We start from the raw sequence: 24,483 nt of genomic DNA, 5'->3' as shown, positions 1-24,483 counted from the left end.
TCTCTCTCTCTCTCTCTTGCTTTCTTTAGCGAGGTTCTCTCTCTCTCTCTCTTGCTTTCTTTAGCGAGGTTCTCTCTCTCTCTCTCTTGCTTTCTTTAGCGAGGTTCTCTCTCTCTCTCTCTCTTGCTTTCTTTAGCGAGGTTCTCTCTCTCTCTCTCTCTCTCTCTCTCTCTCTCTCTCTCTCTCTCTTGCTTTCTTTAGCGAGGTTCTCTCTCTCTCTCTCTTGCTTTCTTTAGCGAGGTTCTCTCTCTCTCTCTCTTGCTTTCTTTAGCGAGGTTCTCTCTCTCTCTCTCTTGCTTTCTTTAGCGAGGTTCTCTCTCTCTCTCTCTTGCTTTCTTTAGCGAGGTTCTCTCTCTCTCTCTTGCTTTCTTTAGCGAGGTTCTCTCTCTCTCTCTCTCTCTCTCTTGCTTTTTTTAGCGAGGTTTTCTCTCTCTCTTGCTTTCTTTAGCGAGGTTCTCTCTCTGTTGCTCTCTTAAGCGATGTCTCTCTCTTGTTCTTAATTTAGCGCTCTCTCTCTCTCTCTCTCTCTCTCTCCCTTTCTATAGTGAGCTCTTTCTCTCTCTCCCCCTTTCTATTAGTGAGCTCTTTCTCTGTCTCCCCCTTTCTATTAGTGAGCTCTCTCTCTCTCCCTTTCTATAGTGAGTTCTTTCTCTCTCTCTCCCTTTCTATAGCTCTCTCTCTCTCTCTCTCTCTCTCACTCACAGAAGGTCTACCTTTCTACAGCGAGGCCTCTCTCTAGCTTTCTTTAGTGAGTCTGTCTCTCTCTCTCTCTCTCTCTCTAGGAAGGTCTCGCCTTTCTATAGCAAGGTCTCTCTTGCTTTCTTTAGTGAACTTCTCTCTCTCTCTCTCCTTAAGGTCTCTTGCTCTCTTTAGCAAGGTCTCTCTTGCTCTCTTTAGCAAGGTCTCCCTAGGTATCTTAGTTCTCTCTCTCTCTCTCTCTCTCTCTCTCTCTCTCTCTCTCTCTCTCTCTCTCTCTCTCTCTCTCTCTCTCTCTCTCTCTCTCTCTCTCTTAAGCAAGGTGTAGGCGCCTCTCTCTCGCTCTTTTTAGCATATATTTTTCGTCTCATACAGGGTTAAGATTAGCCTGACTGGGGATATTGTTGTTATGTTCAATCTAATTCAGCATTACGAACTACAGTAACATTAAGCATCATTAACAGATTTTGTTGGCCTGCTTTCCATAGACCGTCAACCTTTAATGAACGATGCATAGCTCTGTTGACAGTTTTGCAACTATGGACATTTGTAAAAGGTAAGGAAAAATTAAAACTGGTCAACTCCTTTTGAAATAGGGTGCCCTTCATTCCTCAACATTTTATGCTACTTAAATTTTCATACATTTGATGTGTGGGTATATTACGAGTAAACCTACATCGCACTTATGTGATGTAGAACAATGCTTAGAATTAAACAATTTTTATTAACCAATTTTCTAATAAATGGTATTAGTAAGACAAATCCTTAAAAGGTTAGTCAGTCTTAAATTATTTAATTTTTACCGGAATAAATTACGTTATGCCTAATGATACTCTATTGCAAAAAATTTCATAAGCATTTGCTAAGAACTAAATATTCAGGTCAGCCCAATGAGAGTTGATGGTTAGCTCAATGGTGAAGTTTAATTAATTTGATAATAGATTATTTCCTTCATCCTCCATAAGTTGCATTTTCATTTGTGTCCTTTTCATTCTTTTAATGCATCATTATGGCCGTTTGAACCTCTATATTTTTGAATATGTAACTTCCCTGGTAGTTACATATATATAGCTTTAATCCCGCCGATTCGACACGCACGGCAGAAATTCAAATTTCGCCGCAGTCACTGACAGGTGAGCAGGTGGTCATACCTGTGCGCCCTCTAACTAGGTAACTGGAACCATTCCCAACATCCCTCAGAAATTCCCTGCCGTTGTGCGAGACAACACGTCGGAAATTTGCTTCGTTGTGGGTTTGCTTTATCTACAAATTTGGTGAAGTACCCTTTATTTGATTATTGTTGGCTTTCGCTGCTTTTTTGGATTTTCCCTTTTGACTTTTCACTCGGTTAAGATAGACTGTTTTTTTCATCTGGACTGTTAGTTTACTATTTTCTAGTTTACAAAATGGCTGACTCTGTGATTAGAAGTGGTGTTAAGGGATGCAAGACTCGGCTTCCAAAGGCCTTGCTTGATCCCCACTTAATATGTAAGAGTTGTAGAGGTCATGAGTGTACTATTGTTGACAGATGCAATGAATAAGAGTCTTTATCTGATAGAGAGTGGAAGGAGTTTGATCGCTATGTTAGGCGATTAGAGAAGGACAGGCTTAGAAGAGCTAGATCGTCTAGTGTACTTTCTAATAGATCTTCCAATAGTCGTGTTCCTTCTAATTTGCTTGAGACTAATATTCCTATTCCAAATCCTAAGGCTGTAGTACTAGACTCCTCTAAGGTGTCGGAGGTAAGTGAGCCTTCTTTGAAGGGTGTTTTGGCTGCAATTTCGGCCTTGGGTGTACAAGTACAATTCCTTACTTCGGAAAAAGAAGTGATGTGGGGGGCAGTGCGTGGGTTGCAACGCAAGTTTTGTGATAGTGATAGTGCAGTGGAGGGTCTGTCATACTCCTAGCCCGGGACCTCTTCCATACTCCCCAACCCCTGGGAGAAGGAAAGTCGAAAGGCTAAGGGAGGTGAGAGACGTTAAACGAACGGACGTCCCATTGAGCGATTCTGTTGACGCATCCCAGGACGCTTCCCCTCGCCGCAGAAAAGGCGAGATGAGGAAGTGCTAGTCTTCATCAGAGGACGCAAGACCTAGACACGGTTGGCGTCGGCCTCTTCTTTCGAGACTTCTTAAGAGACATAGGTACCCTGCTAAGGTCCAGCAACCATCTTGCAGTAATTGGAGCTCGCCAATGATCTTCCTGTCGGAGGTAGATGACGTGTCAGCGCTTAAGCAGTAGCGTAGGACACATAGTTCGTCGGAGGAAGAAGACTTGCGTTTTACTTCTGTTCATGCTTCTCCCCTTCCTCCGGATTGGGAAATGTCGCAAGTGACTTATCCTCCTCTTGGTCAGAAGATCCCAGCAAAGTTTTCAGAAACTTTAAGCACTCATTTGCAACGATCAGAGCGCAGTTCAGTAAGCGATAGGAATCGTGACGCTCCCTCGCAGCAGACTAGACGCATGCAGGACGCGCCGCAAGTGACAGACCTGTCAGAGCTAAAGCGGTCTATTACATCCCTGTTTGATGCCTATAAGTTGGAAACAGAAGAGGTTCGCAAGAAAGAACCTAAGGACATCAACAGGCCTAGAAAAGGAACTAGATCGGTCCAAGGTGCGATTAGCCAGCGAGAAACTTCAGCGCTCGTCGACGCTCCCTCGCAGTGATTGGGACGCGTTTCGGGAGGCGGCAAGGTTCTTGACTCTCCCTCGTGGCATGCTGGACGCATGCTTGAAGCTTGCGATCAAGACATTTCCCTGCACCATGCTGGACGCACAGTTGACGCTCCCTCGCGGCTTGCTGGACGCGTAGTTGACGCTTCCTCGCGGCTTGCTGGACGCGTAGTTGACGCTTCCTCGCGGCTTGCTGGACGCGTAGTTGACGCTTCCTCGCGGCATGCTGAACGCATGCAGCATGCTGGATGTATGCGAGCAGGACTTTCCCTCGCAGCACACTGGACGCATTGTTGACGCTTCCTCGCAGCATGCTGGACGCATGCTAGAAGCAGGCAAGCATTACTCCCTCGCAACATGCGGGAAGCTTGTAGGATGCATGCAAGTGTGACGCTTCCTCGCAACTTTCTGGACTTATGCACGACGTCCCATCACAGCATGCTGATAACATGCTGGACGACGAGAATAGACTAGACGAGGCGTGTGTTTCTCCAACTCATTCTTCTTTGGAGACCGTTATTATTATTATTATTATTATTATTATCCATGCTACAACCCTAGTTGGAAAAGCAAGATGCTATAAGCCCAAGGGCTCCAACAGGGAAAAATAGCCCAGTGAGGAAAGGAAATAAGGAAATAAATAAATGAAGAGAACAAATTAACAATAAATCATTCTAAAATAAGTAACAACGTCAAAACAGACATGTCACATATAAACTATTAACAACATCAAAAACAAATGTCATAAATAAACTATAAAAAGACTCATGTCCGCCTGGTCAACAAAAAAGAATTTTCTCCAACTTTGAACTTTTGAAGTTCTACTGATTCAACCATCCGATTAGGAAGATCATTCCACAACTTGGTAACAGCTGGAATAAAACTTCTAGAGTACTGCGTAGTATTGAGCCTCGTGATGGAGAAGGCCCGGCTATTAGAATTAACTGCCTGCCTAGTATTACGAACAGGATAGAATTGTCCAGGGAGATCTGAATGTAAAGGATGGTCAGAGTTATGGAAAATCTTATGCAACGTGCATAATGAACTAATTGAATGACGGTGCCAGAGATTAATATCTAGATCAGGAATAAGAAAGTTAATAGACCGTAAATTTCTGTCCAACAAATTAAGATGAGAATCAGCAGCTGAAGACATACATATTTAAAGAAACATTATCAATACTGAGATCCAGATGTTGAGGAGCCACCGTCCTTGACCTACTTATAATCATACTTTGAGTTTTGTTAGGATTCAACTGCATACCCCATAATTTGCACCATGCATTAATTCTAGCTAAATCTCTAAGGGATTCACCAACCCTAGATCTACATTCAGGGGATGGAATTGATGCAAAGAGAGTAGCATCATCTGCATATGCAACAAGCTTGTTTTCTAGGCCAAACCACATGTCGTGTATATAGTATGAAAAGTAATGGGCCAAGAACACTACCCTGTGGAACACCGGATATCACATTCCTATAATCACTATGGTGCCCATCAACAACAACTCTTTGAGATCTATTACTTAAAAAATCAATAATAAAGCTAAGAACGACCCACCCACTCCCAGCTGTTTCAGTTTGAAAACAAGGGCCTCATGATTAACATGGTCAAAGGCAGCACTAAAATCAAGGGATTTCTGTACAGCATTGGAGATTGTGAGAAGGGCATCACATGCTCCAAGGCCTTTACAAAAACCAAATTGCAAACTAGGGAAGAGATGATTACCTTCAGCAAACCTATTAAGATGTTCAAAAACTTTAGATAATATGGGAGTTATGGAAATTGGGCGGTAATCAGTGGGATTTGAGCTACCACAAACACATTTACATAGAGGAGTAACATTACCAATTCTCCAACTAGTGCTAAAAGCTCCTCTTCTTGCTAACTTGCGCAAAATAACAGATAACTTTGGAGCTAAGAAATCTGCTGTCTTTATAAAAAACAAAGGAAAAATACCATTTGGGTCTACACCTCCATAAGCATCAAGGTCCACCAACAGAGCTTTAATCTCATGAGATTGAAAAGCTACACTAGTTAGTTTAGCCTCAGGAAAACAGGAATGAGGAAGTTCAAGTTTTTCATTACTCTGTTTACTGTCAAATACATCAGCCAAAAGGGGTTGCCTTTTCCTTTGGACAGTGAGTGACTGAGCCATCTGGTTTAAGTAAAGGAGGAACTGTTGCATCTACACAAAAGAGTGCAGATTTAAGGGTAGACCACCATTTATGTTCCTGAGTTGTACCAGAAAGAGTTTCTTTTATGGTTAAATTGTACTCCTTTTCAGTTGAGGCATAAACTCTCTGAGCAATAGCTCGAAGCCGAGTATAGTTGTTGCCAGGTCAAATCTGATCCGTTACCCTTCCAAAGATGATAGGCCTCCTGTTTCTCCAAATAAGCACGTCTACAATCATCATTGAACCACGGTTTGTTCTTCACTCGGTACCTTAGCACACGAGAAGGGATACTCCTATCAATTATGTTGACTAGATTCTCATTCAAAGGGACAACAGGATCTACACTATTATATAATTGTGACCAATTCAAGTCTGCTTGGGATTTCATATAAATTTTACAAGAATATGATATATCAGGGACAGGCTACTCAGTCTTCACTAATAATGAAATCAAGGCATGATCAGATGTCCCGACTGGAGAACCAACCTTACTAGTTATAACGCCAGGGGAGTCAGTGTATACGAGGTCCAAGCAATTACCAGACCTGTGAGTAGCTTCATTTATGATTTGCTCACAGCCTGATTCAGAGGCAGAGTCTAAAGCTCTTAAGCCATGGCGATCGGTAGGAGAGATAGAACTTAACCACTCCCTATGGTGAGCATTAAAATCACCAACAAAGACAAAAAAAGCCTTTCTATCATCTTCTTGTATCTTAGCCATAATGGTAAGAAGACAATCGAAGATAGAATCATCTATGTCTGGATTCCGGTAGATTGAACACAAATAAAAGTTGTTATGCCTGCCACAAACTTTTATTACCTGAATCTCATGACATCCACATTGATAGCAGGACTTATGAGAAGCAGGGTACTCGGTCCTAATATACACCGCCATTCCCCTGGCCCTAGGGATGGCATCACGTTTCAACATTATTGGCTTCTTAAAACCAGTTATAAGGAGCTCAGATGAGTGCCTCATATTAGAAACCAAAGTTTCTGAGCACAAAAGAATATCATACTGTCTGGACGCAACTGTAAGGTCTTGGATATTTGCATGAAGACCACGAATATTGCAATACAGAAGACGACATTGACGAAATCTAGGACGTACTGGTCCCGGATTTCGCTCATTGTCTCCAGACAGCATAAGAATTAATAGAAATAAAAAAAAGAGACATCATACTTAAAAACTAGATTAACAATAACGTACAGAATTATAAACAAAGTGATTGATGATACCCATAGACTATAGTAAAAAGTCGGAAAAACGGGTCAACATGGAGGAGCCGATACACCATGCAAGGCTAAATACCCTCCAGGATAGCCACTTCAACTGAAGGGAGGACATTAAGGATGGTTTTGAGAAGAAAAATAATCAGGAAAAGGAAAAGACAACCTCTTGATAAACCACCAGGCATCCATGGCCCTTCTATTAAGCCTGCCCAACACACCATTTCAAAAAAACAAGTGGAAGAAAAAAAAAGAATAAAAATAAATAAGATAGAATAGTGTGCCTGAGTGTACTCTCAAGCAAGAGAACTTTAAAGGAAATCTCAGAAGGGGAAACACAGGAAACGCTTCATGCAGCTGATCTTGAGAGATTGCTGGCATTTCTAGCGGAGTTATATCCAGAGGACTTTACGCAGGCTTCGTCTCAAAGCCCGCCCTCGCAGTTTTTGAAGGGCAGACCCCAGTAACTTTCCTCGTTTAAGAAAACGGTTCCAGCCAGATCGGTCAAGAGAGCTTTCTCTCGACTAAATGAGTGGACTCTCAAGAGAAAGGATCTAGGAAAGACCGCCTTTTCCTTTCCCCCCTACAAGACTGGCCTCCAGATCGAGTGTGTGATATGAGACTGGGGAGGTTCTCGGTTTGGGAGTTCCTGCCTCCTACCAGGGGGACTTCTCCAGACTTGACGCCTCACGTAGGTCAGCCATGACCAAGTCGAAGGTGATGTGGACCACGTCGGAGATGGATCACTTGCTGAAGGGCATCTTCAGGACTATAGAGGTCTTCAGCCTGGTGGACTGGACTCTCGTAGCCCTCGCAGAGGTCAGATGTAAAGAACAAAGCACAGATGCATCTGATTGCCTGTCTTGATAAGGCTGTGAGGGATGGGACCGTCGAACTCTCCGCCCTTTTCACGGCAGGAGTTATTAAGAAGAGGTCTATGCTGTCTTCCTTCCTGTCGTCAGGAGTGTCCATCGCTCGGAAATCAGAGCTATTGTATGCTCCTTTAGGTAAGCATCTCTTCCCTTCTGATGTAGTGAAGGACTTGTCGGCAGCTCTTGCGCAACAATCGACGCAAGAAAGTTCTCCCGGCTAGCTTTTTAGCCAGGAAGCAGAGAATTGCTGCTAGAGGACTGCCTCGTAAATTCACTAAGCAGCAACCTAAAACAAGGAAGTGAGCCCTGCAACCTCCAGACACAAGTGGGAGCCAGGTTATCCCACTATTGGCAAGAGTGGAGCCAAAAGGAAGCGGACGACTGGACAGTCGATGTCTTGAAGGAGGGTTACAAGATCCCCTTCCTGAGAAGGCCTCCTCTTTCGTCAGAACCCTTAGAGTTGACGGCAACATACTCGGGGAGTAAGGCAGCAGCTCTTCAAGAGCAGGTCAATCAGATGCTGTCAAAAGCAGCCATAGAAGTAGTGGAGGACCCCTCTTCGGAGGCGTTTTACAACAGACTTTTTCTAGTTCCAAAGAACTCGGGGTTGAAGACCTGTTCTGGACGTAAGTCCTCTGATCAAGTTTGTCAGCAAAGTCAAGTTTACAATGGAGACTTCTGCGTCAGTCCTTGCAGGCACCAAACAAGTCGACTGGATGGTGTCGATAGATCTGCAGGACGCGTAGTTCCACGTCCCAATTCACCAGAACTACAGAAAATTTCTGAGATTCGTTTACCAAGAAACTACTTATCAGTTCAAAGTACTTTGTTTTGGACTGAGGACGGCTCCCTACGTTTTCACAAGAGTGGTTTCTAACGTAGCTCGCTGGCTACATCTGAAAGGGGTACGGATATCAATGTACCTGGACGACTGGCTAATCAGAGCCAGGTCGCAAAAAAAAAGTCTGAAGGACCTGCAAGTTACAATGTCTTTAACGCAACAGCTAGGTCTGGTTGTAAATTTGGCCAAATCACAACTGACACAATCACAAAACATCATCTACCTGGGGATGAGGATTAAATCAGTGGTTTTTTGGGCTTTTCCAACCCCCAAACTCATTCTAGAATGACTTAGAAAGGTGATGCACTTCCTTGACAGAAGGACCTGCTCAGTGAGAGAATGGAAGAGCCTGCTGGGTACCCTCTCCTTGATTGAGCAATTTGTATCCCTGGGAAGACTTCATTTACGTCCTCTACAATTCCATTTATCAAAATATTGGCCAGGGTACAGGGCCTAGAGAAGTGGATTCCAATTCCTCTGGGGATCAGGAATCACTTGAGTTGGTGGGATGATGCCAACAAACTCCTAGAAGGCCTCAACTTCAACAGAAGAACCCCGACCTAGTGTTGTATTCAGACGCATCAGACATGGGGTGGGGTGCAACACTGGGGAAGGGAGAGATGCTGTAGGGAGAACCCTCAACAGACCGCTTCCCTACCCAGAAGACAAAGAGGTTACCAGTTTATTGCTCTCCAGTCCCAGACCAGGAAGCAGTGGCAGTGGATGCCTTTCTCGTGGACTGGGAAGGACTAGACGTGTACGCTTTTCCACCGTTAAAGATCCTGGACAGAGTCTTGAAAAAGTTCAGGGAGTCGAACAACGCCCACATGACCCTGATAGATCCGTTTTGGCCCATGAGACCTTGGATTGCAGAACGATCTACTCAGACAGCCACACATGGAGAGTACCATCAAAATCTCCCCACTCTCAATCTAACTGCCTTTCGACTATCGAAGAGCTGGCAAGAGCTATCGCGAGAGCTAGGAAGATGTCCACACTTAAGGTTTACCAATCTAAGTGGGACGTGTTTAGAGAATGGTGCAGGATTAAAAAATTTTCCTCTTCCAGTACCTCTCTAACCTAAATAGGAGATTTTCTGTTGCATTTGTGAACGAAAGAAAAGTTGGCTGTATCCACCATCAAAGGATACCGCAGCATGCTAGCCTCCATTTTCCGTCAGACATATTGACCCATCAGGAAACAAGGATCTCTCGGGCCTCATTAGGTCTTTCGAGAGCGCTAAGAGAAAGGACAACCCAACCCCCTCTTGGCACCTGGATGTAGTCCTGGCATTTTTTACCTCGAGCAGGTTTGAACCTCTCGACAAGGCTTCTTCGAAGGATCTTGCTAAAAAGACTATTCCTGGTTGCGTTGGCTACACTCAAGAGAGTAGGAGAGTTGCAAGCCATCAGCAAGAAGGTGGGCTTAAACGGAGACAATGCTAGGTTTTCTCGCCAAGAACGAGAATCCTTCATGACCTTGGCCCAGATCCTTTACCATCCCAGGGTTATCTCACTTAGTAGGACGGGAAAAGGAGGGAGGCCTTAGTCCAGTGGGAGCTCTAAAATTTTATCTTCAGGCTACCAAAAACCTGAAAAGACAAGCAGATAACCTCTGGTGCTCGGTTAAAAAGCCCTCTTTACCTTTATCAAAGAATGTTCTGGCACTTTTCATTAAGGATTTGATAAGGGAAGCTCACCAGAACTATGAGGAGAGAAGCTTTCCAATCCTTAAGGTAAAACCACATGAGGTAAGAGCTGTGGTGACTTCTATGGCATATAGACACAATAAGTTGATGAAGTCAATTTTGGAGGCGACTTTCTGGCGAAGTAAATCAATCTTCGCAGACTGCTACCTTAAAGGAGTCCAGACCCAATATGAAGATTGTTGCTCCTTGGGTCCCTATGTTGCCTCTGGCTTCATAGTTGGAGAACGTACTACTACCTCTACCCTATAACCTTTTTTTATTATATACCCTTGCCTTTTTCTTGAACTTGGTCTCACAGGTTGTCTGTGAAGGTTGTTGCAGCCTTCCACAGTCTGGGATGCAAGTAAAGTTAGTTTTTATGGTGTGTGTTTTTAGTTTATTTTTTGAGTAGGTGGTCAGAATCTTTGTCCATGGCTATGCCAGGATAGCAAGGGTGGAGGTCTAGCCACGTTAAGGTCCAGGACCTTGTGGCAGCCCCACAAAGATTTTTACAGCCCCCTGGGTGGATCGCCGAGTCTCTTAAGGAATGCAGGCGAATGAGGCAGGATAACTATGAAGCCAGCTTCCTTATCAGGTAAGAACCAAGATTATTGGTACAGCTAATTTGTAGCTATTAATAATTATACAAATTCCCGACGGGATTGAGGTTTTCTAACCCGCCACCAATGGTCTCAATCAGCTAATTATATGTAACTAACAGGGATGTTACATATTTAAAAATGGTATTTTTATTTTAAAATGAATTTTTAAATATACTTACCTAGTAGTTACATATATAAAAGGGCCTTCCCTCCTCCTCCTCTCTGAAAACAGGGGCATGGAATTTCTGAGGAATGTTGGGAATGGTTCCAGTTACCTAGTTAGAGTGCACACAGGTATGACCACCTGCTCACCTGACGGTGATTGCCATGAAATTTAAATTTCTGCCGTGCGTGCCGAATAGACGGGATTAAAGCTATATTTATGTAAATACCAGGTAAGTATATTCAAAAATTTATTTTAAAATGAAAATACCATTCTAAATTTCATTAGAGGGATTTGGGCCTACAATTAATACACTTGTTTCTTTTTTAAAAGGGTACATTTTATTTCAATCAATGGAGAATTTGGTCTTTACTTTACGAAAGGATTTTCTTTCCTGGAAGTATCCTTTTTGGTTTTGAACATTTCTGTAAAATCATTGTCCGATTTAATGTTTGTGTTTATACCCAGAATATTCTTTTTATCTATAGGTTTGGTTTTTCATGATCTAAAGAGTGACGTAGGTTGGGCTTGTGTCATTACCTAAAGAGTGACGTAGGTTGGGTTTGTGTCATGATTTGAAGAGTAATGTAGGTTGGGTTTTGCTATGATATAAAGAGTGCCATAGGTTGGGTTTGTGTCATGATCTGAAGAAAGATGTAGATTGGGTTATCTAGAGGGGTGTAGGTTGGGTTTTTGCCATGATCTAAAGAATGGAGTGGTATAGGTTGGGTTTTTGCCATGATCTAAAGAGTACTGTAAGTTGGGTTTGTCCTGATCTAAAGAATAGTGTGGATCAAGGGGTTGTATCTAAATAGTGGAGTAGTGCAAGTTGGGTTTGCGTCATGATCTAAAGAGTGGGAGAATTTGAGTTTGTGCCATGATCTAAAAAATGGCATAGGATTGGTTTGTTTCATGATATAAAGAGTTATGCAGGTTGGGTTTGTGTTATGTTCTTTAGTTCAATGAAGTCTATGTACAGTCTTTCTTCTGAATTTTCACATTTATTTCAAATTTGAAGCTGAACTTGTATTGAAAATCTATTTTCTCAACTTTTGCTGTAATATTTTGGTTTCCAGGTAACTTTCCTTAGTTATAAGCTGTAATTACAGTTGTTAGTGTCATAACCATGATTTGGATGCTTTGAATTTGTCTAAATTCCCTCAACCATTTTGTGACCTTAAATACACATTTAATTGTCGCCTAAAAATGGGGACGGAATTTTCTTGCATTTTAAAAGTGTTCGATAAACTCTTAATCATCATTTTTTTTGTTCGTCGACTGGTGCCAAAAGTAATGTTATTTACACTAGACTACAGTATGTGATTTATAGGAGATTGGCATCTGCTGTATATCCATAATCATTGCCCTAGAGCATCTTGATTTTAACAAGTGATATTGAATCGAGAATACTTTGTGTAATTACCAAACGAAGGCGCCCTACAGATTTTGTAACTTTGAATCTGGGCTGTATGATCTCTCACTATGGTCTCGGAAGTTATTCAGCACCCAGAAAGTACAGGGATTAAATGTTATCTTCTCACAACTGGTAATCATCCAAAAAGAACTTAACACTGTAAATACACTTGTTGAATAATGTGCCATAAGGGTCATCACTTTTTAGATAGGCCCACCACTGGGGCATTAGTTTTGATGGTTTTCCCCATGCTCAACCATGTCAAGTTCTTGGGATGGAGAGACATGCTGTCCAATTCTACCCATGTCAGGTTATTAATGGTAAGTCTGCTTAGGGCATGAAGGAAAAATTGAAAAAGATGATGATTGGATGCTTTGAATTGGCATTGACACCATGGATACACATACAATGCAGACAGAAAACCACATCTCTATCATCACCAAGTTCTTACTCTAATCATATAAGCCCACTCCCAACAAAGGGCAGCCCAATGAAATGATGAATATGTGACGATGTATGTTTGCATATATGTATAACTTAGAGTAATTTAGACAGTCAAGATAATATGGGTTAAGTTCAGCATGTGTTAGGGAAAGAGATATTTTTTGTCAATATGAAAAATACACGAGAAAATGGGGTTGTTAGTAAGGTAGGGAACTACATTGTTGTAGATGAGAAAGTCTTAGATGTAGAAAACTACTTTAGGCAAGACTGGACTGTGAAGTGGGATTTGGTGGACAGTAAGTACATGAGCACCTACAGCATAGTTAAGAGAGAAGTACAGCTAGACTAATTAATGAAGATTATTTAATTTGTATGGAGAAATGGCTGATAGAGTAAACTCTGGTGGATTACGATAAGTTGATCAAAGAACAATAAGATTTGTTGCCAGGTGGACTTTGAAGGGTCTCTTCATCTTGTCTGTTTACTCCTTACTAGGAATAAAATCTTTTTATTTGGTATTGTATCTGGTTATGGTTACTTAAAAATAGAATTTCAAACATTTTTTATTTTGGTAGTGTAATTTTGTATATCATCATGTACTCTTTTTGTTAATACCATGTATTATTACCAAGGGTAACATGTTCCTAAAATTTGGTTAGTGTTAATTTGTCTGGAATAGTTTTGCTAATGATACTTTCTGGATATGATAAAGAATTAAGGTTGGTAGCTTATTCTTAGTTTCTCCATCAGATTCTGTCACTAAATGTTATTTAGGACAGAAGATTGATTCCAAATATTTCTTAATGATGTCTTATCTTTATCCAAATGTTGTGTGCTTAGGTCCCAAATGTTTCTTAAAAATGGTATTTTCATTTTAAAATAGATTTGTTCCAACACAGAGACTTACCTCGAAACACTTTCTTAGGAGTTACCTGGAACCTCCTCTCAAACGACTAGAGTTTTGTGTAGTTTACCCTACTCCCATTTTCTATAATGGTAGGCCTAGCGGAGGGATACGCGCCCTGAGGGCAATCCCATGGTAGGCCGCATGCTCTCTCGGGTCGTAAGCTTCAGTAAGTTCTCTGGTCGTGTCGTGTTATCATCCCGACGCTCCTCTGATCTCAGTGCGACCCTTCGTGTCTTGTGGCCACGTGGTTACCGCTTGGTCCATTGTGCGCTCCTACTCATGCTTAGTGCTTTAACTGTGTGCTTTGGCTTTAATTCCTTTGTGCTTTTAGTGTTCTTATTCTCCTGTCGAGCCTGTGTCTAGTGGTTTTGTGATTGTGTGCGATGGAGCATACTCGCCGTTGTCCTGGGCCTAGGGCTGGGAAGTCGTTTGGGGCTTTTTTGTCTAAGCCCGATATTGACCCGCATTCCCTTTGTTCCTCGTGTAGGGGAAAAGTGTTCTCTCCCTCAGACACGTGTCCGGAATGTGATGGATGGAATGAGGTCCAATGGGTAAGATATGGGACCAAGAAAAAGAAGTCTACGAAGCGGTCTCCAAGGAAGGCTAGTATTTCTTCTCCCGCAACTTCGGCTGGTGAGGGTCCGAGTAGAGTTCCTTCTTCTTCCCCTACCCAGAGTAGGGGACAAGGTAAGTCGGTTAAGGGGAAGAAGACGGTGCCTCTTCCCCAGGGAGGTCTTGTTACGGGTGTTTCTGATTCTTTTAAGGTGATCCAGGCGCCGGAGGGTATGTGTAGTGGGGGTCTGCGGGACGATGCTCTTGTGCTAGGGGAGCACGTCTCGGCAGGGGACCCCATGTGGAATAAAAATTTGCCCTTTTCTTCCCCAGATTCGTGGGTAGATGTTTCCGGAGTTTCGGCAGCGGAGGGCGCCATGAATAGAGAGGATTCCCCGCAGGAAGATCCCCTGGGATGGAGCCTGCCAAGGACTCCGTTCAAGTCCCCCTTGAGGACGTAGGAAGACCTCAACGGGTCCTTTCCATTCAGAATTCGTCCGTCTTCACCTCCAGCTCCTTCTTCGGCAGTTCCAGAGGAATTCCTTCAGCCTTCCATGTCAGGAACCCAACAGGTGTCGAGAAAAGCTCCATCTGTTGCTAGGCCGCGTTACCATGAGAGGTCCGAATCGTCGATGGTGGAGTCTTCGTTTTCATCGGACGAGGAACGCCGAAGGAGAAGTAAAAGGAAGAGGGACCGTTCCAGGAGGAGGCGGTCTTTTTCTAGGTCTCCCTCGGAATCGAGAGAAAGGAGAAGGAGATCTCGTTCCCCGCATAGGAAGAGCAGGAGAGCTCGTTATATTCAGGAACGATGGGTCCTGGTACCAGAATCCAAGCTGAGAGACCTGACTTCAGTCTCAGGCTCCGTGGTTAAGCTGGCAGGAGACAGTCCTCCTAGAAGGGCCTCCAGTAGCCGCATGTCGGCTTCAGCCTATGACCACAAGGCCTCGTCTAGTAGGCAATAAGTCTCGTCCTAGGGAGATTCAACCCGCCCAGCGGAGGGAGTCACCTCCTAGGACGGGCAGCCTTGACGGGATTGCCCATGGTATGGATTGACGCGCACAGGTCCCTCCGTCGAACACTTTATCGGAGGAGCCTGTCCCTTCGTCGAAGCTCCTTAAGGTGACAGAGGCGCCCGTCTCTCAAGGAAGACATAGCCGCGGGTCCCGTCAGAGCGGAGGTGCCCGTGCTAATACTTCACCCCATCGCCAGACGGAGGACTCGGATGAGGTCGCAGGGCTTGGTACGATGGAGGACCCTGCTTATAAGAGGGTGATCTCCTTGATAAGGAGTCACAAAAAGATTGCGGAGCCTCTACCACAGGAGGAAGACGACTGGACCTCTGGCCTAAATCAAATTATGGCGGAGCCCGTCCAAAAGAAGGCTTCATTAGCTCTTCCGGAGGCAAGAGACGTCAAGTTGGGGCGAGCTCACATCAACAAGGTGATCACCCGCAATGGGGAATCATCCAAAGGCTACACTGCAGCTAAACTGTTACAGGGATTGAAATCCCAAAGTAAATATTATGCTTTGGAGGGACGCCCACATGGGGCGTGCAAGCTTGAGGACGTCCTTGAGGTTTTGAGTGAAGGTGCCCCAGAAGACAGGGTCTCTACCGCACCCATTTACTTTTCCCAGTCCGAGTCCATCATGATGGAGGAGATGTCGAAGGATCTAGTGAACGTCGCATCATGGCTGGACTGGTGGGCTACTACCTTGGTGGGTACGCAGATCCCGACCGAGACTTTAGATCCTGCCAAACGAGAGGCTCTGAAGGAGTTGGTTGGATCGGGTGGCCGTGCCTTAAAATTTCTCACGTTCCAGGCGTTAGCTCTTTCTGCGAACTGGGTTCTCAGGAGAAGGGACTCAGTTCTGAAAAACCTATCTAGGAAAATCCCAGACAGGGAAGCAAGGGCCCTTCGTAACATTACGGTTTGGGACGAGGGACTGTTTCCGGTCAAGAAAGCGGAAAAGGTGGCGGAGAAGATGGCCAAGAAGAAAGACGTCATAGTTCGGAAGGCTCAATCAGCGAGAAGACCCGTCTTTAGGAGGCCGGTAGCCGAGGCTCCTGCTACATCTCGTTCTTCCCCATCTCAAGGAAGGAGAGAGCCTTCTACAGGACAGTGGGCTCAGTCGTCGAATCCCTCCCGAAGGGGGGGTTATGTCAGCCCCTTCCACCTACAGGAGTTCCTACTCGTCCTCCAGGAGAGGTCGATCCTCTCGTAGGAGATAGTTTGAGAGGCCCCCCTCCCCTGCCCAAGCCTCGGGTAGGGGGATGCCTCAGACAATTTTGGCAAGCATGGAAGCTCCACGGAGCAGAACCATGGCTAGTAACAGTTTTGAAAGAGGGCTACAGGATCCCCTTTCTACAGGATCCTCCTCCCTTGATTCCAGCAAGCCAGGCGGAGTGGTTGGTCTCCAAAGACCCATTGAAGAGAGCAGCTTTGGACGAAGAAGTTGCCACAATGATGGAGAAGGGAGCAATGGAGACTGTGCATCTTCCGGGACCGGGGTTCTACAGTCGTCTCTTCCTGGTGGAGAAAGCAACGGGAGGATGGAGACCTGTGATAGACCTGTCAGCCCTCTACAAATTCATACGAAAGACACATTTCAAGATGGACACCCCAAGAACGGTCATGGTGTCCTTGAGGGAAGGGGATTTCATGGTTTCCTTAGACCTCAAGGATGCCTATTTCCAAATCCCAATTCATCCAGCAAGCAGGAAGTTTCTCCGGGTGAAATGGGGTGCCCGGTTTTTGCAATTCAAGGCCCTGTGCTTCGGACTTTCTACAGCCCCCCAGGTATTCACAAGAATTTTTACGACAATCTCTGTCTGGGCTCACGAACGGGGGATCCGTTTAATTCGGTACCTGGACGACTGGTTACTCCTTTCTTCCTCGAAGGAAGTCTTGAAGCAACAAGGTGCAGACCTCCTTCAACTATGCAAAACTCTGGGAATCACAGTCAATCTGGAACAATCTCATCTGATCCCAACCAACAAAGCGACGTACTTGGGGATTGTCCTGGATTCATATGCTTAGTAAAGGCATTTCCATCAGTAGACAGGCTCAACAACCTGGACCAAGTTCTCCGTCCCTTCCTAGAGGGCCAACCCAGAAGAGCAAAGGATTGGCAGAGGTTAATAGGAGATCTGGTGTCATTAGAGAAGTTAGTTCTCCAAGGAAGACAGAACCTCAGGAGCATCCAGGGGAACTTAAAAGATCGGTGGGATTAGAGAGGTTCCCCGGACAGGATTGGGCCAGTTCTACCAGAGACCAAACAGGCTCTAGAATGGTGGCGGAATCGAGCAAACACACTAAAAGGGATGCCACTGTCTTCCGGACCTCCAGAACTTTTGCTCTTCATGGACGCATCAAAAGAAGGGTGGGGAGCCCATCTTCTAGGAAAACCAACGAGAGGCAAATGGACGGTAGAAGAGAAGACACTCCACATCATTGTTCTGGAGATGAGAGCGGTTCAGAAAGCCTGCCTACACTTCACTCGGGATCGGAAAAGAAACTCAAGTGGCTCTAATGTCAGACAATGCCACAGTAGTGGCGTACATAAAGAAGGAAGGAGGGTTGAAGTCGAAGGAGTTGTGCGTTCTCGCCTTGCAAGTCCTGGAGTGGGCGAAAAAAGAACAAGTCAGACTGTCAGCGAGATTCATTCCGGGAAAGAAGAACGTTCTAGCAGACGGCCTCAGCAGGGTAGGCCAAGTAGTGGGGACAGAATGGTCTCTTCACCCAGAAGTAGCAAGATTCATCATTCAGATGTGGGGTTCTCCGGTAATGGATCTCTTTGCGACGAGGTTGAACGCGTAACTCCCCGTATTCTGTTCTCCTGTCCCAGACCCAAAGGTGGCATTGGAGGACGCCTTTCAACACAAATGGGACAATCTGGACGTGTACGCCTTTCCTCCCTTCGCTCTGATAAGACAAGTCCTCAACAGAGTAAGGACAGCCAACAACCTAAAGATGATTTTGGTAGTGCCTTGGTGGCCGGAGAGAGAGTGGTTCCCAGACCTAAAAGGTCCGGCGGTTCTTCCTCCGTGGCCTCTACCGGACAGACCAGACCTCCTGAGACCGCCACAGTTTCAGAGGTTCCACGAAAACTCTCAATCCCTTCGTCTTCACGCCTGGGGTTATCCAGTGGCTCCTGAAAAGACAAGGGTATTCGTCAAAGACAGCTGTGAGAATGTCCCGTTACTTGAGACCGTCTTCTACAGCAGTCTACCAAGCAAAATGGGCAACTTTTATTAAATGATGTGCTGCAAAGAAAATAGAGCCTTTAGAAGCTGCAGTCCCCGACATAGTAGATTTCCTCGTTCACCTCAGGGATGTGCTGGGCATGTCGATTCCAGCAATTAAGGGGGTACGAGCCGCCCTTGGACAAGTCTTTCTATTGAAAGGGATAGATTTGGGCTCTTCTAGACACATCTCGATGCTCATCAAGAGTTTTGAGCAGTCCTGTCCACCCTCGTCTCCTAGGGTTCCGAAATGGGACCTGGCTAGTGTTCTAGACATGCTTAGTAAGCCGCCCTTCGAACCTTTAAAAGATATTGTTGACTGAAATCTTAAAGTGGTCTTCTTGTTAGCTTTGGCTTCAGCGAAGAGGGTAGGTGAAATTTATAGGTTGTCTTATGAGATAGAACACTCAAGGGGTTGGAGAGAAATATCCTTCAAGTTTGTTCCCTCATTTGTCGCTAAGACCCAGAACCCATCTGTTAGGGATCCTAGGTTCGAGGGTTTCTCTATTCCGGCGATTCCAAACTCAGGTAATCTAGAAGATTTAAAGCTGTGCCTTGTCAGAGCTATTAGGAAATTTCTTAAAAGGACAGCAAATCTCCGCCCTGGTATGAAGAATCTTTTTGTGTCCACGGGGAGGACGAAAAAGAATATTTCCAAGAACACCATTTTTTTTTGGCTCAGGCAAGCTTATTTGAGTGCTGAACTTTGTTCCAGGAAAGCCCAGGGCACATGATGCTAGAGGTTTAAGTACCTCTCTAGCCTTTGAAAAGAACTTGTCAGTTGCACAGGTACTCAGAGCAGGTACTTGGTCTAACCAGTCGACGTTCACTTCTCACTATCTCAAAGATTGTACGAGGAAGTCATTGGATGGTTTTTCCATCGGGCCAGTCATCTCAGCGCTCCAACCGATTTAACGGCCCAAGCCCCAGGTTCAATCGCGGTTTCAATTCTATAGACACAGGTGATCTTTTCATTTTTTCCCCTTCTCTTCGTACTATTTATCGTCTTGGGAAGTCTTGCACAGTAGACCTGCACTATGCCATATAACCATATTACATCAAGCACATCATCAAGGAATTATGTAGGGTGAGTACTTTATGCACAATTAATGAGCTCTTTGTGTAGTTTATCCTACTTTCCAGTTGTTTGGGCCCTCAGTCAAGGAGGCACTCCCACCTCCTAAGTGTAAGTCTCCTAAGAAAGTGTTTCGAGGTAAGTCTCTGTGTTGGAACAAATCACAAATTATTAGTAATTTGTAGTTTTCCTAACATACTTACCGAGAAACACTTTCGGATTATGGCCCTCCCTTCCTTCCCCCAGGTGCCTCTCTGATCTTTAGTATTGTTACTTTCATAGAACTTACTGAAGCTTACGACCCGAGAGAGCATGCGGCCTACATTGGGATTGCCCTCAGGGTGCGTATCCCTCCGCTAGGCCTACCATTATAGAAAATGGGAGTAGGGTAAACTACACTAAACTCTAGTCGTTTGAGAGGAGGTTCCAGGTAACTCCTAAGAAAGTGTTTCTCGGTAAGTATGTTAGGAAAAATACAAATTACTAATAATTTGTGATTTTTAAATATACTTACCTGGTAGTTCATATATATAGCTTAATCTCGCGTTTCGTCATTCACACGGTAGAAATTCAAATTTCGCGGCGATCACCGCCAGGTGAGCAGGTGGTCATACGTGAGCACCCTCTCAGTAGGTAACTGGAACCATTCCCAACATTCCTAAAAAATTCCATGCCCCTGTTTTCAGAGGGGAGGAGGGAGGGCCCATTTATATATGTAACTACCAAGTAAGTATATTTACAAATTTATTTTAAAATGAAAATACCATTTTTAAATATGTAACTTCCCTGGTAGTTACATATATATAGCTGATTGACACCATAGGTGGCGAGTTAGAAAACCTCATCCCGTCGAGAATTCGTATAATTATTAATAGCTACAAATTAGCTGTACCAATAATCTTGGTTCTTACTTGATAAGGAAGCTGGCTTCATAGTTATCCTGTCTCATTTGCCTGCATTCCTTAAGAGACTCTGTGATCCAAGGTGCTGTAAAAGTCTATGTGGGCTGCCATAAGGTCCTCGACCTTAGCGTTGCTAGACCACCACCCTTGCTATCCTGGCATAGCCATGGACAATGATTCTGACCACCTACTCAAAAAACTAAAAGCACACACCATAAAAACTAACTTTACTTGCATCCCAGACTGTGGAAGGCTGCAACAACCTTCACAGACAACCTGTGAGACCAAGTTCAAGAAAAAGGCAAGGGTATATAATAAAAAAAGGTTTAGGGAAGAGGCAGTAGTCCCTTCTCCAACTACGACGCTGGAGGTAACATCGGACCCAGGGAGAAACAATCTTCATGTTGGGTCTGGACTTCTTTAAGGTAGCAGTCTGCGAAGATTGATTTACTTCACCAAAAAGTGGCCTCCAAGATTGACTTCATTGACTTATTGTGTCTGTAAGCCATAGAAGTCGCTACAGCTCTAACCTCATGTGGTTTTACCTTAAGGATTGTAAAACTTCTTTCCTCACAATTCTGGTGAGCTTCCCTTATCAAATCCTTATTAAAAAATGCCAGAGAATTCTTTGATAAAGGTAAAGAGGGCTTTTTAACTGAGCACCAGAGGTGGTCTGCTTGTCCTCTCAGGTTTTTGGACGCTTGAAGATAAAATTTCAGAGCTCTCACATCTGGGCCAAGGTCGAGAAGGATTCTTGTTCTTGGCAAGAAAACCTAGCTGAAGGAAGCAAACTGCATTGTCTCTATTAAAGCCCACCTTCTTGCTGATGGCTTGCAACTCTCCTAATCTCTTGGCTGTAGCCAACACAACTAGGAATACAGTCTTTTTGGTAAGATCCTTCCAAGAAGCCTTGTCAAGAGGTTCAAACCTGCTCGAGGTCAAAAAGGCCAGGACTACATCCAGGTTCCAAGAGGGGGTTGGGTTGTCCTTTCTCTTAGCGGTCTCAAAAGATCTAATGAGATCCGAGAGATCCTTGTTACCTGACACGTTGATGTGTCTGTGACGAAAGACGGAGGCTAGCATGCTGCCGTAACCCTTGATGGTCGAAACAGCCAACGTTTCTTTCGTTCGCAAATGCAACAGAAAGTCTGCTATTTAGGCTATAGAGGTACTGGAAGAGGAAAATTTGCCATTCCTGCGCCATTCTCTAAACACGTCCCAATTAGATTAGTAAACCTTAATTGTGGACGTCCTCCTAGCTCTTGTGATAGCTCGTGCAGCTTCCCTTGAAAAGCTCTTCGCTCTTGCCAGCTTTTCGATAGTCGAAAGGCAGTCAGATTAAGAGCAGGGAGATTCTGATGGTACCTCTCTATGTGTGGCTGTTTGAGTAGATCGCTCCAACTTGGTAACGCTCTGGGGGTATCTACCAGCCACTCCATCACTTCTGCAACCCAAGGTCTCATGGGCCAAAACGGAGCTATCAGGGTCATGTGGGCGTTGTTCGACTCCCTGAACATTTTCAGGACTCTGTCCAGGATCTTGAATGGTGGAAAAGCGTACACGTTTAGTCCTTCCCAGTCCATGAGAAAAGCGTCCACTGCAGCTTCTTCCTGGTCTGGGACTCGAGAGCAATAAACTGGTAACCTCTTTGTCATCTGTGTAGCGAAGAGGTCTATAGAGGGTTGTCCCCACAGCATCCAAAGGCTGGTGCACTCCTCATGATGTAGGGTCCACTCTGTAGAGAACTTGTCTTCCTCTGCTGAGAAGATCTGCCCTGACGTTCTTTTCCCCTTCTATAAAGCAAGTTATCAGGGTTATGTCCCTCGATTTTGCCCACAGTAGGAGATCTCTCGCCGCCTCGTAAAGGGAATCTGAATGAGTGCCTCCCTGCTTCTTGATGTAGGCCAACGCTGTGGTGTTGTCTGCGTTGACCTGAACTAATTTGGCCTGGACTTCCTCCTGAAAGTGCATTAGTGCTAGGTGAATGGCCACTAGCTCCTTGATGTTTATATGCCATTCTCTCTGAAACTCTTTCCACAGACCCGATATCTCAGCCTTCCCCAGTGTTGCACCCCACCCCATGTCTGAGGCGTCTGAATACAACACTAGGTTGGGGTTCCTCTAATGAAGTTCGAGGCCTTCCAGGAGTTTGTTGGCATCATCCCACCAACTCTAAGTGATTCCTGATCCCCAGAGGAATCAGAATCCTTGACCTCTCGTCCAATATTTTGAAAGATGGAGTTGAAGAGGCTGTAAATTGTCTTCCCAGGGATACAAACTGCTCGATCGATGAGAGGGTACCCAGCAGACTCGTCCATTCTCTTACCGAGCAGGTCCGTCTGTCTCGGAAGTGTCGCACCTTTTCTAGGCAATCTTGATTGCGTTTCGGGGCTGGAAAAGCCCAAAAAACCACTGAGTGAATCCTCATCCCCAGGTAGATGATGTTATGCGAGGGTGTCAGTTGAGATTTGGCCAGATTTACCATTAGACCTAGCTGTTGTGTCAAAGACATTGTAACTTGAAGACCCTCCAGACAATTTTCTTGCAACCTGGCTCTGATTAGCCAATCGTCCTGGTACATTGATATCCGTACTCCCTTCAGATGTAGCCAGCGAGCCACATTGGCAACCACTCGGGTAAAAACGTAGGGAACCGTGCTCAGTCCAAAACAGAGTGCTTTGAACAGATAAGTAGTTTCTTGGTACACGAATCTCAGAAATTTTCTGTAGTTCAGGTGGATTGGGATGTGGAAATACGCGTCCTGCAGATCTAATGACACCATCCAATCTCCTTGTCTGGTGCCTGCTAGGACTGATGCAGAAGTCTCCATGGCAAACTTTACTTTGCTTACGAACTTGTTCAGAGGACTTACATCCAGAACAGGCAAGGCCTTCTCAGGTACAGGCCTGGTCAGTGGGGGAAGAAGTCGGCACGAGTAGGTCGATTGATATGGAGACGGGACACCTGGATATCCTCAACCCTTCTTTCTATCACACACCACTCACTATGCATACACTTCATTTCTCGTCACAGTTTACAGCTGATAACCTTCATAGAAAAATTAAGAGATCATACACACCAAAAGGAGACGACTGAATAATCCGGCTTAGAAAAATTAGACATAAAAAATGTTATAAAATTAAAATAAAACTTTCGCGAGGCAGCAGCCTTATTCCAAGACCCACTGATTCCAAACTACGCTTGTATATCGAAAAAAAATAAAAGAATGATTCTAACAATTTAATTAAAAAAAAATAAAACATAAATAAACAATTCCGGCAATTTAAAATTATTTAATATATTTTGCACAATCACCCACAATAGCATCGTCTTGCTGTAGCCTACATTTTCTTTACTTAAAGTATTTGGCGGATTTATTTTAACACACTTACTATTAAAGTTTGCAATTCTCTTGGCTCTGAGGTTCTTCCCAATTATCGTATCGAAGAAGGATGTGTCAGATTCAATATCACTAGATTTGAAGTGTAGCTGTTACCTGGAAAGTGTTTAAATGCAATATTAAAGTGCATAACACACACACACACACACACACACAGAGAGAGAGAGAGAGAGAGAGAGAGAGAGAGAGAGAGAGAGAGAGAGAGAGAGAGAGAGAGAATACCCAAGTAATTTTGTAAACAGTTAGGTAATCTTTAAAATAAATCCTTATACATGAGGCTGTTATTTCTGTGACAAATACTGTACCACATGAACAATGTAATGCAATTATAATTATTACAACAATAGATATAGTACTTCCCTTACTATTTTGGTTAGGAACATATTCGGCTCTCCTGATAACGTGCAATCACTTGGTTTTTTTCTTCATCAGTATTTGGAAAGGAAAAACACATACTTTCGGTCCATTTCGGTAACTCTCTTTGCAGTTTGGTACACACCACATAATAGGCTCTAGCCTGGATTCCAAAACAGTAAAATTTTCTGGAATAACAGCAGAAAAATGTAAAGAAATAGAGCGCGACCCCTTTACTTGAAGCCTATGGT

General features: G+C 44.3%; 1 long non-coding RNA gene across 1 annotated transcript in view; it reads left to right on the top strand.

Annotated features, from left to right (window-relative positions):
• The first annotated feature begins 1,153 nt into the window (after positions 1–1,153).
• LOC137624984 (uncharacterized) overlaps positions 1,154–24,483 on the top strand; it is a 57,244-nt gene continuing 33,914 nt past the window's right edge. The window contains exon 1 of the long non-coding RNA XR_011040792.1: positions 1,154–1,252. This is a non-coding gene — a long non-coding RNA (uncharacterized lncRNA). The remainder of the gene's footprint in view (positions 1,253–24,483) is intronic.

The sequence above is a fragment of the Palaemon carinicauda genome, chromosome 31, assembly GCF_036898095.1.
Source record: "Palaemon carinicauda isolate YSFRI2023 chromosome 31, ASM3689809v2, whole genome shotgun sequence".
NCBI classification, from domain to species: domain Eukaryota; kingdom Metazoa; phylum Arthropoda; class Malacostraca; order Decapoda; family Palaemonidae; genus Palaemon; species Palaemon carinicauda.
This window is presented reverse-complemented; position numbering and strand designations above follow the sequence as displayed.